We start from the raw sequence: 16195 nt of genomic DNA, 5'->3' as shown, positions 1-16195 counted from the left end.
AGAGAGAGAGAGGGAGAGAGCTATTGCCTCGTGTGTCGCTACAGTTGGATATAAGATGAAGAAAACAGCGTCATAAATAGATGGCAGTGGGAACTGGATGTTAACCGGTGTGTATCACCTTGCGTGCTGTTTCCAGCACTCGGGGAGAGCTGGCGCTGCCAAAACCCGGCGGTGATAGAAACGCCAGCAGCAGCGTTATCTCGCCGTCGAGGACGGAGCGCGGAGAGGACCCGGCTAGTGGCGGTCCCACGGCGCAAGCGCGAGGCTGGCTGGCCGCGAGTCGTTGACCCGCGCGCCCCCTGCCGCGACGTACGAGCCCGGGGGGCGACTTTTTCTGCCCGACCGCCCGCCGCAGCCGATGCCTATCACCACACTTTCTCACGGCGCTGATATTTTCCGAAAGCGGCTGTTGTCCGTTTCAGAAACTCATTAAAGCGCGCCACCTCGACGCGCGTTCCCCGGAAAGCGGTTTCCGTTACAAGTGTTTTGTCAATTAAAGCATAATTCCGTGGCGCGCGTTCGGACGGTCCCGCTTGCTTTACGGCCGCGGCGGGTCGTGCGTCAGGCGCCGCGCGGCCGGTTCGGCCACCCGCCACGGCGCGGCGACACCTCCGCGGGCCGCCAACATGGCCGCCGGGTGGCCGCGCGGCGGGGGTTCCCCGCCGTCGGCAGGGCGCCTCTGCCCGGCGCCTTACCTGCGGCCTGTTCGACCCGCGTCTCGACCAACCGCACACACACACACACACACACTCGCCCGTTTGATACACGCGCCCGCGGCAGCCGTTACTCAGCGAGCTGCAACTGTTTTTACGACTTGTAAAGCAGCGTGGAATCCCGGCTAGGGATGTGTAGCCGCTCAAAAGTTTAGGGACTTCGTGTTGCTCTGTCGTTATTAATAACTCAACGAGGTGCTTGGTCCAATATAATTAAAAAGAAGAAAAAAAACTCTTTAAGACGCTGTAGTCACAAACGGCAATTTACCACTAATGTTCGTCCGAAGTATTCAAATTGGCCAGCTCAACACCTCAAGGTGAATCAACACAGGGACACAATTAAGTTCAATTCACAGTGGACGCAGCGGAATGGAATCTTGAAACATTCCACTCTGCTTATTAACTTCTCACGGTCGAGGTTCAGTCACGCAGAATTTTCTAAAGGACTTCATTTTCACTATTTACTTCAATACAGCAGTTTTCAAGTGATAACGCAGACGATTTTGCTTCAACACATGTTAGAACTTACACACGTACATGTCTGAAGACGTCAAGTGGTATATGTATACATGTACCACTTCAAGATAAGCCAAAGACGGAAATTGCAATAAATAATTTCTACAGTGAATGGCGAATCTGACGTCCATCAGAAAATTCCACTACGCGTTTCAACTGGGGGGGGGGGGGGGGGGGGTGTATTTGTGGAAACCCTGCACGTTCCCTGCACCACGGTGACCAAAACTAAAAGTTCTACTGTCATCTCTGCGAAACGGCTACGAATTCTGTCGAGGAGTCACAGGATGCAGGGCTGTGATGTTGTCCTTACATGTTGGTGTCATAACTCACTAATCTGTTCTGGTCTATCAAATAACAGACGCAAACTAGTTAAAGAGGTTTTAGGGTGTGTTTATTGTGCATTAAAGCAGGGACCGAGAAACGACGGAGAGGCCTCACCCCACTGCTGCCTCAATGGTTCACAGGCCTGAGCAGTGCGGCCACCCCACTGCGGCCCCACACACCCAGGCTTATTGTGCGGTTCGGCCCCCAGTGGACCCCGCCAGAGAACGTCTCATACCAGATGAGTGTAACCCCAAATGTTTGCCTGGTACCGTAATTAAGGTGTACACGTATGAGCAGAGAGTGTCAGCCGTGTGCAGCTTGTGGTCTTGCCGTTTATTGTTTGTCATCTTGATTTTGTGGTTCTGTCACCTCGTTTTTCTTATAATTCGATTTACTGGCGTCACTAGGTGGCTGGTTTGCTTGCCCATGAGTGGCAGCAGCAGCGCTTATCGATAAGGGCACTGTTGTCCCATCTCTGGAGCGACCACTAGTATTTCCGGGTCGTTGTGTGTCTGGAGTTTAGTCGGGGATGGAGCACCAGTGAGGCACGGACAGCCAGTACTTGCTGACTGCTGGCCACACACATGAACTGTCCGACGGAAGGAGATTGGAGTGGGAATGACCGCTGGTTGATCGTTTGGTTGATCATTTCATCGAGCGACGTATATTTGTCTTTTGACCATTTCTAGGCCTCGTCACTTGGTCATCTTGCTGGACATGGGTCGGTTCCTTCCTTCTGCAGAGATGTCGTGGCCAATGGGCAAGAGTTATATGCGGATGGTTGGGTCCGAACCAGTGTGCCCGGGTCGCTGTGTCTCCAATTTCCAAACGGACATCGAGTTGAGTCAGGGTGGAGCTGCAGAGAGCTCCGGACAGCCAGGACTCGCCCGACCATTGCTGACACTGGTAACTTGAGTGGGGACGGTCTCGGTTGGTCATTTGGTCGGTCGTCTCCTCGGACGACGCGTATTTGGTCGCCGACCGCTTATGGAAACTCTTGGTGCAAGTGTTTACCTCGAACTGTGTGTAGCTGCTGTGATTTCCGCCGAGCAGATGAACAGTGTCTGCATACGGGAGTATGTAGTTGGCTGATTGCGAAGGAGCAGTGAGGAAGTACAGGGTGTTTCAAAAATGACCGGTATATTTGAAACGGCAATTAAAACTAAACGAGCAGCGATAGAAATACACCGTTTGTTGCAATATGCTTGGGACAACAGTACATTTTCAGGCAGACAAACTTTCGAAATTACAGTAGTTACAATTTTCAACAACAGATGGCGCTGCGGTCTGGGAAACTCTATAGTACGATATTTTCCACATATCCACCATGCGTAGCAATAATATGGCGTAGTCTGTGAATGAAATTACCCGAAACCTTTGACAACGTGTCTGGCGGAATGGCTTCACATGCAGATGAGATGTACTGCTTCAGCTGTTCAATTGTTTCTGGATTCTGGCGGTACACCTGGTCTTTCAAGAATCCCCACAGAAAGAAGTCACAGGGGTTCATGTCTGGCGAATAGGGAGGCCAATCCACGCCGCCTCCTGTATGTTTCGGATAGCCCAAAGCAATAACACGATCATCGAAATATTCATTCAGGAAATTGAAGGCGTCGGCCGTGCGATGTGGCCGGGCACCATCTTGCATAAACCACGAGGTGTTCGCAGTGTCGTCTAAGGCAGTTTGTACCGCCACAAATTCACGAAGAATGTCCAGATAGCGTGATGCAGTAATCGTTTCGGATCTGAAAAATGGGCCAATGATTCCTTTGGAAGAAATGGCGGCCCAGACCAGTACTTTTTGAGGATGCAGGGACGATGGGACTGCAACATGGGGCTTTTCGGTTCCCCATATGCGCCAGTTCTGTTTATTGACAAAGCCGTCCTGGTAAAAATAAGCTTCGTCAGTAAACCAAATGCTGCCCACATGCATATCGCCGTCATCAATCCTGTGCACTATATCGTTAGCGAATGTCTCTCGTGCAGCAATGGTAGGGGCGCTGAGGGGTTGCCGCGTTTGAATTTTGTGTGGATAGAGGTGTAAACTCTGGCGCATGAGACGATATGTGGACGTTGGCATCATTTGGACCGCAGCTGCAACATGGCGAACGGAAACCCGAGGGCGCTGTCGGATCACCTGCTGCACTAGCTGCGCGTTGCCCTCTGTGGTTGCCGTACGCGGTCGCCCTACCTTTCCAGCACGTTCATCCGTCACGTTCCCAGTCCGTTGAAATTTTTCAAACAGATCCTTTATTGTATCGCTTTTCGGTCCTTTGGTTACATTAAACCTCCGTTGAAAACTTCGTCTTGTTGCAACAACACTGTGTTCTAGGCGGTGGAATTCCAACACCAGAAAAATCCTCTGTTCTAAGGAATAAACCATGTTGTCTACAGCACACTTGCACATTGTGAACAGCACACGCTTACAGCAGAAAGACGACGTACAGAATGGCGCACCCACAGACTGCGTTGTCTTCTATATCTTTCACATCACTTGCAGCGCCATCTGTTGTTGAAAATTGTAACTACTGTAATTTCGAAAGTTTGTCCACCTGAAAATGTACTGTTGTCCCAAGCATATTGCAACAAACGGTGTATTTCTATCGCTGCTCGTTTAGTTTTTATTGCCGTTTCAAATATACCGGTCATTTTTGAAACATCCTGTATCTACGACATAAGGTCAGGCTGGGGCCACTGGCGGCGTACACACGCGGTCGGAGTTGTGTGGCACTAGGTGCAAGAGCTGCAAAGTTCGTCGCCCATCGAACTTGCATACTGGAGTTGAGTAGTCAGTGAACCCATCGTGGAATCTCAATTGCTGTGGCATCTCTTCATTGATTGCTGGTTGTTCCTTCCTGGGCTGTTACCGCAATCAGCAACATGATGGTGTGCTGGAGTCAGCAAAATTTTGCAGCCGTCTTCCTGTATGATGTTTAACTTTTGAAATGATTATAATATATTAGTGAGGTGCACCAGCGGTATCCTGTACCTTGTGGCCGTTAACGTTCCGGTTACCTGCCCTGGTCGTTGCTGTAGTTTTCCAGCAGTATGTTTTCCTCGTCATGTTGATGCTGTCTGGCACAGCGTGAAGTTTGACAGCTTGATGTTGTTCCCCCTTTTTCTTTGAGTGGTTATTGTGCTTTGACTGTGTTTAGACGCTAGTTATTAAGACATAGTCCTACTGCGATCCTCGTCATTGCTGATATTTTTGGTTTTCGCCCCGTTGGTCGGGTGGAAGGGAATTGATTAGGTTGTTGGTTGGTTCTTCAGCCGGCCCTAGGTCGTGCTGCCACCCGATTATTTAGTGTTACGCTTGGCTGCCTGTCTCACCTAAACTGTTGTTACAATTTCCTCCCCAGGCCGAGCCTTGGAACACTTCTGAGCACCACTGTTCTGTTGTTTGTGATTGTGATTTTCCATTGTCGCAAGTACTGTGCCAGGCCTTCAGCCGTGTATTAATTTTGTCTGTTCTATGTTCAGTATACGGCCTTCAGCCGAACTTTATGTGAAGTATTTTAAGATTAGGTCTTCAGCCATGTTTTATTTAAAATTCTCTTTTGATCTGTATTTAGGCCTTCAGCTGCGTTCGTTTTAAAATTTGTGGCTTTCATCTGTAATGTGTAAATTTCTGTCTCTAAGGTTTCTCTTTAATTATCTTGAATTCTTTAAACGGCCTTCAGCCATACTGTGTAAACGCTTATCGTCAGGTCTGTCTTTAATTATTCTGAATAATAGTTTGGGCCTTCAGCTGTCAACATATTTCAAGTTTTCTTAAGATTGTTTTTTGTTGTAATGTGCAAATGCTTGTGTTTAAAGGTTGCCTTTTATTATCTTGAAATATTATTGAGCTTTTAGCCTACGAATTAATTTAAATTTTCCTTAATAAGGCTTTAAGCCAAAATTGGCAAATTGGCAAATTGGCAAATTCCCTTTGCTGATCTGAAATATTATTTGGGCCTTCAGCCAAGAAGATATTTTAATTTTACTTAAGTAACGCCTTCAGCCGTTTCTCTAAATTCTTGTGCCTTAAAAGGATTTATTTAAGGATATTTTAACTTTACTTAAGTAAGGCCTTCAGCCATTTCTCTGAATCGTTGTGTTTCAAAAAGAAATATTTAAACCTTATTATTGAGAAGTTACTTGGGCCCTCAGCCGTGAACTGATCCTTGTTGTTTTAAAGAGAAAACTGTGCAAGTGTTTTCGAGGAATAAAGTTCTGTATTCTTGTGTAACTAACGGTAACTGATCTTAGCCCCTTTCCACAACCTGATTCGCTGTGTCCTGCGATACCAGATTTCAGAGTTTTTGCAGAGTAATGGCCGTCATAGTGTAATTGAGGCGGAATAAGTGGAACCAGCCAACATGGGCCGAGGCAGATGGAAAACCGCCTTAAAAACCATCGACAGGCTGGTCGGCACACCGGACCTCGACACTAATCCGCTGGGCGGATTCGTGCCGGGGAAGAGCAGTCCTTCCAGCTCGGGAAGCAGCGTGTTAGACTGTGTTGCTAACCAGATGGGGGTTTTAATGTAGTGGTAAAAATATGAAGGCAAGCAATGTGCGAAAAGAAAAGAAAATACTCCGCTAATCTGGATGACAGGCGTCTAGTGCCATCATATTTGAGGACCGTCCAGTACTGGAGGCACCAAGAGATCTCTGTTGTCACGGTATCGTCATACTGTGGTGGGTCGGGGCTTAGTGACACTAGATATTGAGCGTCAGTGACAGAGGGGAGGAAACGTCATTACAGGTGTTTGGACTCTGCTACTCACTCCAACTGTCATGTAGTGGCAGCCTCAAACTCGGCAGGTCAGACTGTCCAGGATAGTCTGCTCCCTGTCGGGGGACCTTGCAACCTACGGGCAGAAGCAGATCTCCCAGGTCCTTAGTGCGCGCAGGTAAGATTGGCGGTTGTACTGGCCAAGCAGCTAGCTTCGAACTCCATAGTGGATGGGCGTATATGTCTCCCAGATAAGCTAGGTGCCGCAGTTGGTGCGATGCCTGTGCAAGTCGTAAAGTTCATTCTAATAAACACTCATACTAGACAACTTGTTCTTTCCAATTATTGTCAGTGGAAATAAGGGGAGGACAGTGAGCCCTCTATCACTATACACTCACACTCCAATGTGCCACCATGGGAGGAAGAGCCCGTGCGTACAAGAAGGTTTTTATAAAAAGTAATGAGTCTGATTTTTTACTGACGCGATTGTATTTCGCAGCGCGCGCTCACCAGGAGGAATTGGTGGTGGGGGTGTCTGGCCGAAAACGCGCGGCGCGCCAGTCGCCTGCGGACTCTGGTGTCGGCAGCATCGTGCGTTGAGTGGACTTGTCGCAATATGCACTAAACGATCGAGCAGCGCCACGCCATCAAGTTTTGTGAGAAACTAGGAAAATCGGGTACAGAAACGTTGGATATGTGTCAGCAAGCCTACGGCGATGATTACCTGTCAACAGACCAAGTTTTCAGGTGGGTGAAGAGCTTGCAAGAATGCTGGGTTAGCGATGAGGACGAGGACCGCTCTGGACGCCCACGAGCCATCAAAACTAACGAAAACAGCTACCCTGTGTGCGTTTTATTGAATACCGTCCGTCGGGTGAGTATCAGGATGATAGCAGATGGCCTCGGACTTGACAGAATGACAGTGCACAACATCATCACCAAGGAATTGTCGATGAGGAAGATCTGCGCCAAGATGGTCCCGAAGATTTTGTCACACATTCAGATACAAGCACGCCTGTCAAGACCATCTCCGGAGCCCTGAAGGTGATCTGGAATATTTAGATAATGTTATCTCTGGCGAAGAAACCTAGGTGTTTCTCCATTCTACCTTCATTTGAAATCTGTGTGTAACTGTTAGCATTGTGGCCGAGCGGTTCTATGCGCTTCAGTCCGGAACCGTGCGACTGCTACAGTCGCAGGTTCGAATCCTGCCTCGGGCATAGATGTGAGTGATGTCCTTAGGTTAGTTAGTTTTAAGTAGTTCCAAGTTCTAGGGGACTGATGACCTCAGATGTTAAGTCCCGTAGTGCTCAGAGCCATTTGAACCTTTGTTTTTTTGTTAGTATGGCAGTGCATGTTTTGGCGGCTGTGACATGAAGGTCACAGAGGCCCAAGCCATCCGTTGGTGTAGGTGTAATAGAAAAGATAAATATTTCTCATTTGTTGTAATAGTCAAATAGGCGCTAAGATTTGGTATTCGTAATGGTTATTAGGCATTTCCACTCTTCAGTTCGACAGGAATTTGAGAAATGAGCCAAGTGAGCCGTGGCGAGCTGGCGGCAGTGTTATTTTGTTCGTGTATCGTTGAGATCGATAGAGGTTGAGCTAAGCTATCTTTGCTTTTCGCGTGTCTTGTCTCGGGTTGGCGGGCGAAGGGATTTGCGATGTTAGCCTTCGACGGGTAACCCTCGAGATCTCGTGACATTCGCTGGGAGATGAGTGTCAACGGCTGCCGAATAAGCGTGATGACCGTTATATGTTGTGGTGTGGAGCAGGTCGGGTGTTTTGGCGACATGGGCAGCTTGGAGATATGAGTTCTGTGACTTCACTGGGAATTTGAAGTGAAGCGGTGGAGCTGTGGAACCCGCACCTTCGTATTGTGTACGTGACATGAATTAAGTGGTCGTAATTGTGTTTAGTTGACCGACGCACTCAGAGGCATTAAAAATTTATTATTATGGTGAGACTTCCATAGTCGAACTTTAACATGGTGTGGAAGAGTTAAGTTGGCCTAGTTAAATGGTAGCCGTTATTTGAAGGTTTTCCCGTAAGTTTTACTAGTGCTCAGTGTTTCTTGTAATCAAATGGTTCTATGTTGGCGTTTTCAAAGCCTGCACTATATTAATACAGTTGTCCATGTGTAAAATGCTTAAGGTCAAAGTTGCGAATTTGTCAGTATTGCAACGTGTTCCTTTACACGCATACCCATATATCGAGTCAAAAGTTCTGCCGAGTGTTTCTATGTTTCAGGGTTATTGTTATGTCCTTGTGATTCGCGCAAAAACCATTGATTGTGCCCGCGCCTTGGCGGAGAGTGAAATGTCATCCGAGGTTTAGGCCTGGCAATGTTTAAGAACCTGGCCACTACCGGGAGTTGTTCACGTACCGCCTTCCAAAGTTCAGTATTTATCTTCCTTCCGTCAAGGCGGGTTAAGCTGGTAGATATATAAATACATATTGTATGTAACCTGTTCTTATACGAACCTGTTTCCTTAAATATTAGCGACTACCAACTGGCTAAACTTTAAATTGCATAGCATCTGCTGAGTTCCTTGCGCAGCTCTTTCTAGTAGCTTTTTCTTAACACGTCTGAGGATGTGAACATTCATTTTTAAAGATCAGTGTTTCTGTTGTAGTTTTTTGTGTAAGTGGTTCTATCATGTTATGTAGTTGGATCTTAGCTTGGCACTAGTGTTGAAGTGTCATTAAGTCATCCTTCATTGGTAACTGTTTTCATTAGACGTATTATGAGGGAAATCCTATATGGTACTTTGAATTTCTGAAGTTTGTCAGTAATTCTGTTTTCTTAATAAGGGAAAATAAAGCGAGGGTTATTAGTGCCCGTCAACGTTAAGTTTATAATTGACCTTTTAACAAGCGCTTCTTTAACGCATTGAAATAGTAAGTTCACAAGGATGTTTTAGTGAAGAATGTTTTAAGTGTGGCCATCTTAATGTAATAACTGGCTTTAAGGAGTTTGATGAAGTGGCTATCTTAAGTAATTCATAATTGCTATGCATAAGGTTTCTGTAAATGCCTGGCACATTAAGTTTTTTATAACTTTGTCTTTGTTGTTGTTGTTGTTGTTGTGGTCTTCAGTCCTGAGGCTTGTTTGATGCAGCTCTCCATGCTAATCTATCCTCTGCAAGCTCCTTCATCTCCCAATACCTACTGCAACCTACATCCTTCTGAATCTGCTTAGTGTATTCATCTCTTGGTCTCCCTCTACGATTTTTACGCTCCACGCTGCCCTCCAATGCTAAATTTGTATCCCTTGATGCTCAGGACATGTCCTACCATCCGATCCCTTCTTCTAGTCAAGTTGTGCCTCAAACTTCTCTTCTCCCCAATCCTATTCAATACCTCCTCACCGAGCGAGGTGGCGCAGTGGTTAGACACTGGACTCGCATTCGGGAGGACGACGGTTCAATCCCGCGTCCGGCCATCCTGATTTAGGTTTTCCGTGATTTCCCTAAATCGCTCTAGGCAAATGCCGGGATGGTTCCTTTCAAAGGGCACGGCCGACTTCCTTCCCCGTCCTTCCCTAATCCGATGAGACCGATGACCTCGCTGTCTGGTCTCCTTCCCCAAACAACCAACCAACCAACCAATACCTCCTCATTAGTTGCGTGATCTACCCACCTAATCTTCAACATTCTTCTGTAGCACCACATTTCGAAAGCTTCTATTCTCTTCTTGTCCAAACTATTTATTGTCCATGTTTCACTTCCATACATGGCTACACTCCATACGAATACTTTCAGAAACGACTTCCTGACACTTAAATCTATACTCGATGTTAACAAATTTCTCTTCTTCAGAAACGCTTTCCTTGCCATTGCCAGTCTACATTTTATATCCTCTCTACTTTGGCCATCATCAGTTATTTTGCTTCCCAAATAGCAAAACTCCTTTACTACTTTAAGTGCCTCATTTCCTAATTTAATTCCCTCAGCATCACCCGACTTAATTCGACTACATTCCATTATCCTTGTTTTCCTTTTGTTGATGTTCATCTTATATCCTCCTTTCAAGACACTGTCCATTCCATTCAACTGCTCTTCCAAGTCCTTTGCTGTCTCTGACAGAATTACAATGTCATCGGCGAACCTCAAAGTTTTTATCTCTTCTCCCTGGATTTTAATACCTACTCCGAATTTTCCTGTGAAACGTGTTTCGCAGGAACTAGTGGACGCGTGGAGAGCTGTGATTTACATTGTGAATAATGATGAACAGTGATAAAAACTATGATCACGTAACCTTATGAACGCTCTTGGAGTGTCACAGTTAGCAGCAACGCTATGAACGTTGAGTACTGTTGACTGTATTAATAATTAATTTGTACTGATGACCAACGTTAAAACAACTATGAGTGCCTATTAAGTCTGAAATACGTTAAACCATTACTTGTAAATAAAAAGAAATTAATCGTCAGAAAATTTAATTATTGTGACTTGAACACGACACGTTAACATATACTTCGGCAAACAACCTAAAGGGACTCTTTATTTGAGTACTGAGTACGTTGGGTTTCTAACTGTATTTGCAAAGCTTTATCTAGTGGCTCGTCCAGAATTAGTAATTGTCTAATTCCTTAAAAGGGGTAATGTTGTAACGTCCCCTTAGAAAAATTAATGATTTTCTGTGCTGATAAACCCCTAAGTTATTTGATTTTCAAACAGCTGAGCAAAACTGAACGTACTCAGACATTCACTAAAGTGACACACAATATTTTTAGCGCAACGCAATCTGACTTTCAGTGATCCCTACAAAAGAATGGCCCTGACTTGCAATAACCTATACCTTTCATGAATTCTTACCTCCCAAAAATCTTCGTTACTCGAACTACTGCAATACAGCGAGCGCCAATACTGCCAGCTAAATAAAAGATTCAAACTACTGAAGGCACTAACTACTGATAGGCATAGTTAGCAAATGAAAGATTTTCATAAAGAACGAACAATGTATTTACCTTAATAGTGTTCAAAAGTCATTATATATATATGTATATATATATATATCATCCAGCACTGCTGGCGGCTCACCTCCAACTGCGCAACGCTACGATCTGTTAACATCCAGCTGCCCAACACTACAATAGCAAACAACAATGCAAACCAGCCACAGACTGCACACAGCACAGCCAGTGATTTTCATACAGAGCGCTACGTGGCGTTACCAATAAAAAAAAAACCTAAACAGCCTACTTATAATGTCAATAAACTGTCTTAGTTGTAAATTTTAACTGCCAACCATGATTCCATTCCGCTTTCTCTTTAATGGTATCTAAGATATAATGGGTAAGTGTGGTAAGAAAAGGGTCCCACGTACCACCAAGCTAATAAACGTTTTCGATGATGAGGACGATATTAGCACAGCTTTACTCGAGGAGTTGGAAAATTCGAAAGAATGTGAAAAAGATGAAGAGTATGACTTTCCAGACGATGATCCAAACACGGACCGAACTTTCGATAGAACTAACGGTCACGATAGCGGTTCGGAGCAGTCTCATAACGAAGAAGAAGTCGACGATGACAGAAACGAGACAGAAAACGAAGATGAAGCAATGGAAGAAAAATTCTCCTTCTCAGACATGTGCGAACTAGAAGTTGCAGTATTGTGAAGGAATTTCCTGGTGTTGTCGATATCACAAAACAGACATACTGCCAGTGAATGTTTTAACCTGTTCTTTAGTCCACCTATGATATCTGAAATAACTACAGATACTAATGTTTGTATTGATATCATGAAATAAGGCTTCGTTGACATATCAGTCAGAAAACAAAATAACATCAGTTATAGGTATATTGTATTTGTTGGGACTGTATGAGGTAGGAGGGACAAACTTCGAACAGTTCTCGGCTAGAGACGGTTCAGGAATAAAATGTTTTCCTGCTCTTTTATCATTCCTTCGCTTCAAATTCCTGATTAAAATTATCCGGGCTCAAATGGCTCTGAGCACTATGGGACTTAATTGCTGAGGTCATCAGTCCCCTAGAACTTAGAACTACTTAAACCTAACTAACCTAAGGACATCACACACATCCATGCCCGAGGCAGGATTCGAACCTGCGACCGTAGCGGTTGCGCGGTTCCAGACTGTAGCGCCTAGAACCGCTGGGCCACTCCGGCCGGCTAAAATTATCCGGCTTGACGATGTTAGATCTATGCCAGAGAAAAAAAGTTTCAAACCGCTGTATAAATAACAAGACTGGTCAGAATGAAGTCAAATTGAAACGGAATATTATCGGAGGTGGTGGAAAACGTATGGCAGAAGACAAATAAATAATTACAAAATGTAGTAACAGATGGCGCTGTGAGCATCATAATTTAATAGTGGTCGACTACAAATGGCAAATGAATCATACAACAATGTCTAAGGTGTACGTTTGACGTTAAAGAAACGTTACTACTCAGTGCGCATGGGTGTACAGGTGTGATACTGATAGTTTCGTAAGCCCATCCACCACGGCAAGAGCATATCACATCGGATGGGAAAAATCGGTTTTTAATTGTCCTGGTGTCAAAAAACGCATAAAAAGCATAAATCACATCGGTTTTTAATTGTCCTGAGGCCAAAAGTCACACAAAAAGCATCAATCAATGTCAAATCGGATTATTAATTTCTGTGTGACTGGCGCAAATCATGTACAATATGCTGTCCACCATTTTCTACAAAAAGTTGAAATCGAGAAACAGCAAGTTCCACAACTGATCGAAGGGTTTCCGGGGTCACGTTCACAATGTGTTGCAATGCGTGCCTTGAATGCAGCTAATTTTGCAATCTGAACACTGAACACAACATCTTTCAAATAGCCCCACAACCACAAGTGACTCGGATTAAGATCAGGTGATAGGGACGAACAGGCTCTAGGGAAATGGCGGCTGATAATTCTAGCATTTCCGAAATGGCACTTCAACAGCTGTTTAACTGGATTTGCAATGTGCGGAGGTGCGCCATCTTGCATTGAAATGATCCCATCCACACATCCAGGCTGTTGGATTGCTGGAATGACGTGGTTGTTCAAAACACACTCATAGCGCTTACCAGTGACAGGACCGGAAGCACCTGTCTCTTCGAAAACATATGGCCCTATGATAAATGATGCCGCAAACCCGCACCACACAGTGACCTTATCAGGATGAAGTGGAACTGGTTGATTTGCGTGTGGATTTTCCGTTGCCCATATTCCACAATTCTGTGTGTTGACATATCCTCTCAGATGGAAGTGGGCTTGGTCTGTCCACAAAATCTTGCACGGCCAGTCATTGTCCACTTCCATGCGAGCAAGAAATTCTAAAGCAAAGGCATCTCTTGCTGGCAGGTCAACAGGAAGCAATTCGTGCACATAGCTAATTTTGAATGGGCATCAGAGAAGGATGTTTCGTAGGATTTTACGCACTGTGCTCACGGGTATGTCCAATGTTCGGGGAACTCTCCGTGCACTGCACATTTGCACACCACCACTCGTCTTCTCCTGCATTGCTGTGACCACTGCTTCCACTGACGTCGAATCGATTCATTTCCTCTCTCTACCGGGTTGCACACCAAAACAACCCGTCTTTTCGAATTTTCCGAATCATTTTCTCCAGACCTACGCCTGTCATCGGACCAACGCCTTTTTTCAAACCCTTCAGTGCCCGGAACTTCTGCAGAGCGACATGTGCACAATCATCATTCTTGTAACACAGCTTTACAAGCAGAGCGCGATCCTGCATTGAGACAGTCATGGGGGACTCCGCATACGCGAAAGGAGGAAAATCCGTTTTTTTTTTTTTTCCTTTATTGTAATTTTCAGCACCTCATACAAGGCGGGCTGGTAAAAGCCGTGTACCCGACGTGTTTATACCAACTTCAGTGGGTCGTGCGCATGACAGGTGTTTACATTTACGTATTCTGACACATACAGCGCCATCTATTGATCAGTTCTCACACTATTTCTTTTCTTATGCCATACTTTTCCCCTTTCTCCGATAATATTCTGTTGCAATTTGACGTCTTTCTGACAGTGGTGTTATTTTTATAGCGTTTTAAAGTTTAATTATAATCACACTATACATAATGGATATACGAGAACAGGTAGTAGACGCATGGCTGACGACATACGGGTCTGGCTGTGAGTAGTACACCGATAGCCAAATGGTTCAGCCTCCAGATTTTCCCGATGGAAGTGGCATCGTCGTGGTACCAAGTTGTTCATGATATTGTACCTACCTATTGCTCCAATCGTTGCCATGAAACTGATGCATCATCTCATCGGTTGGTTTCCTGCGGTTACGACCATTGGAGATGGCTTCGCCGACAACTGGCTTTTCTCCTCAGGACGTTGGAGGCGGCTAACTCGGGGGAGATTCTCATGCGTCCCGATTCAACCTTCTTTCCTCGATCGAAGAACAATTACGTCATGTGGCTTGTTGGCCATTATGTCCACTACGTGATGGTAGGTGGATATGACGCAGATCCGTGTGCCTTTTCCCACTATATGGCCACCGCACATTGGACGTGGCTCCGGATGCCCCGTTATCGTGATTTTTTTTTCTAATATGTTGTATCTTGTTTTTCATCGCCAAGGCGTTGGACGAGTGGCCATGCCCCCCTTTTTTATTTTTTATTTTTTTTTATTTTTGTGGACACTTCTATGGATTTAGATGTTCCACGATGTAGAAGTGACGGAAGAAAGAATGTGTGGGCACGTTAAAATTGACGCCCCATTCCTTCCTATACGTTTTACTGATTTCACCCTATTGTTTTTATCGAAATGACTTCTTTTGTTCTATTTTGATTGATTGCCTTCAATAAGTGTTTTGGAAAAAAACGAGGATTTTTAATTGCGTGGGCTTCCGCGGCCAGAGTCAGTCGACATAAGGGTTAAAAAAAATGGTAAGGCGACCACTAACGATGAGCGGGTAATCCGGGTTCGAGTCCCGGTGTGGCACAAAGGTTAGTTGTCGTCTTTCCATTATACAGCTTATAGCTATGCATATTCGCAAGCGGGAATCCATGTAAGGAATTAAGAAAAACTGGGATGAGCCAGAGTTGAACATGCGCAGTGGAACCTCCCGCGGACAGCAATTGTCCGATCTCGGACGTTTCTATGCAACGACCCCTCGCGTAGGCCACTGTGCTGGGAGCGAGGCCCGTGTTCTGGCGGCGTGCGGAGCGCTACGGATGGAGCCAGGTCAAGAGTCCGCTGCTGTCACAGCATCTGACGGATTTACAGGTGAAGTGACTACTGTAAACACCACGCGAACTGTAGTCAGAATGCTGCGGTAGTAATACGTCTAAATCGCGGTTCTACATCTGCATCTACATGATTGCTCTGCGACTCACAATTACGTGCCTGGCAGAGGGTTCATCGAACCACCTTTTACCTACTTCTCTACCGTCCCGCTCTCGAACTGAGTGTGGGAAAAACGAACACTTAAATCTTTCCGAGCCCGCTCTGATTTCTTCTTGAACATATCCGCATACTCTACACCTCCCGCCACCTTGATCCTCCTCACCCCCTGGTTGCTCCTCTCCTCTCCCACCCCCACCCCCTGCCACGCCTTCACCGTTGTGTCCCCCCTACCCTCCATCTCTACACCTTACATCTCCTTTCCCAAGGTGGATTCCATCAACTCCCCCTCCCGGATGATGCCCTCTCTCCCTCCATTTATCCCTCCTATCAACTCTGATCCTCAACCCCCCCTCCTTTCCTCCATCCTTTTCCCTGGGCTCCCTCTCCCCGCCTTCCATCCTGTTTTCTCCCCGCCTAACCTCTCCCTATCTCCCTTTCCTCCCCCCCCCCCGAGTCCTTTTGTATTCCCCTCCTCTGCCTTTCCCCACTCCCTCTCCCTGTCACGTCTGCCCAGCACCCACCTCTATAGGAATCAGGTCAGGAGTCTCTGCAGCCCAGTCCGTTACAGGGATGTTATTGTCG

Source organism: Schistocerca americana, chromosome 9, assembly GCF_021461395.2.
Source record: "Schistocerca americana isolate TAMUIC-IGC-003095 chromosome 9, iqSchAmer2.1, whole genome shotgun sequence".
NCBI classification, from domain to species: domain Eukaryota; kingdom Metazoa; phylum Arthropoda; class Insecta; order Orthoptera; family Acrididae; genus Schistocerca; species Schistocerca americana.
This window is presented reverse-complemented; position numbering follows the sequence as displayed.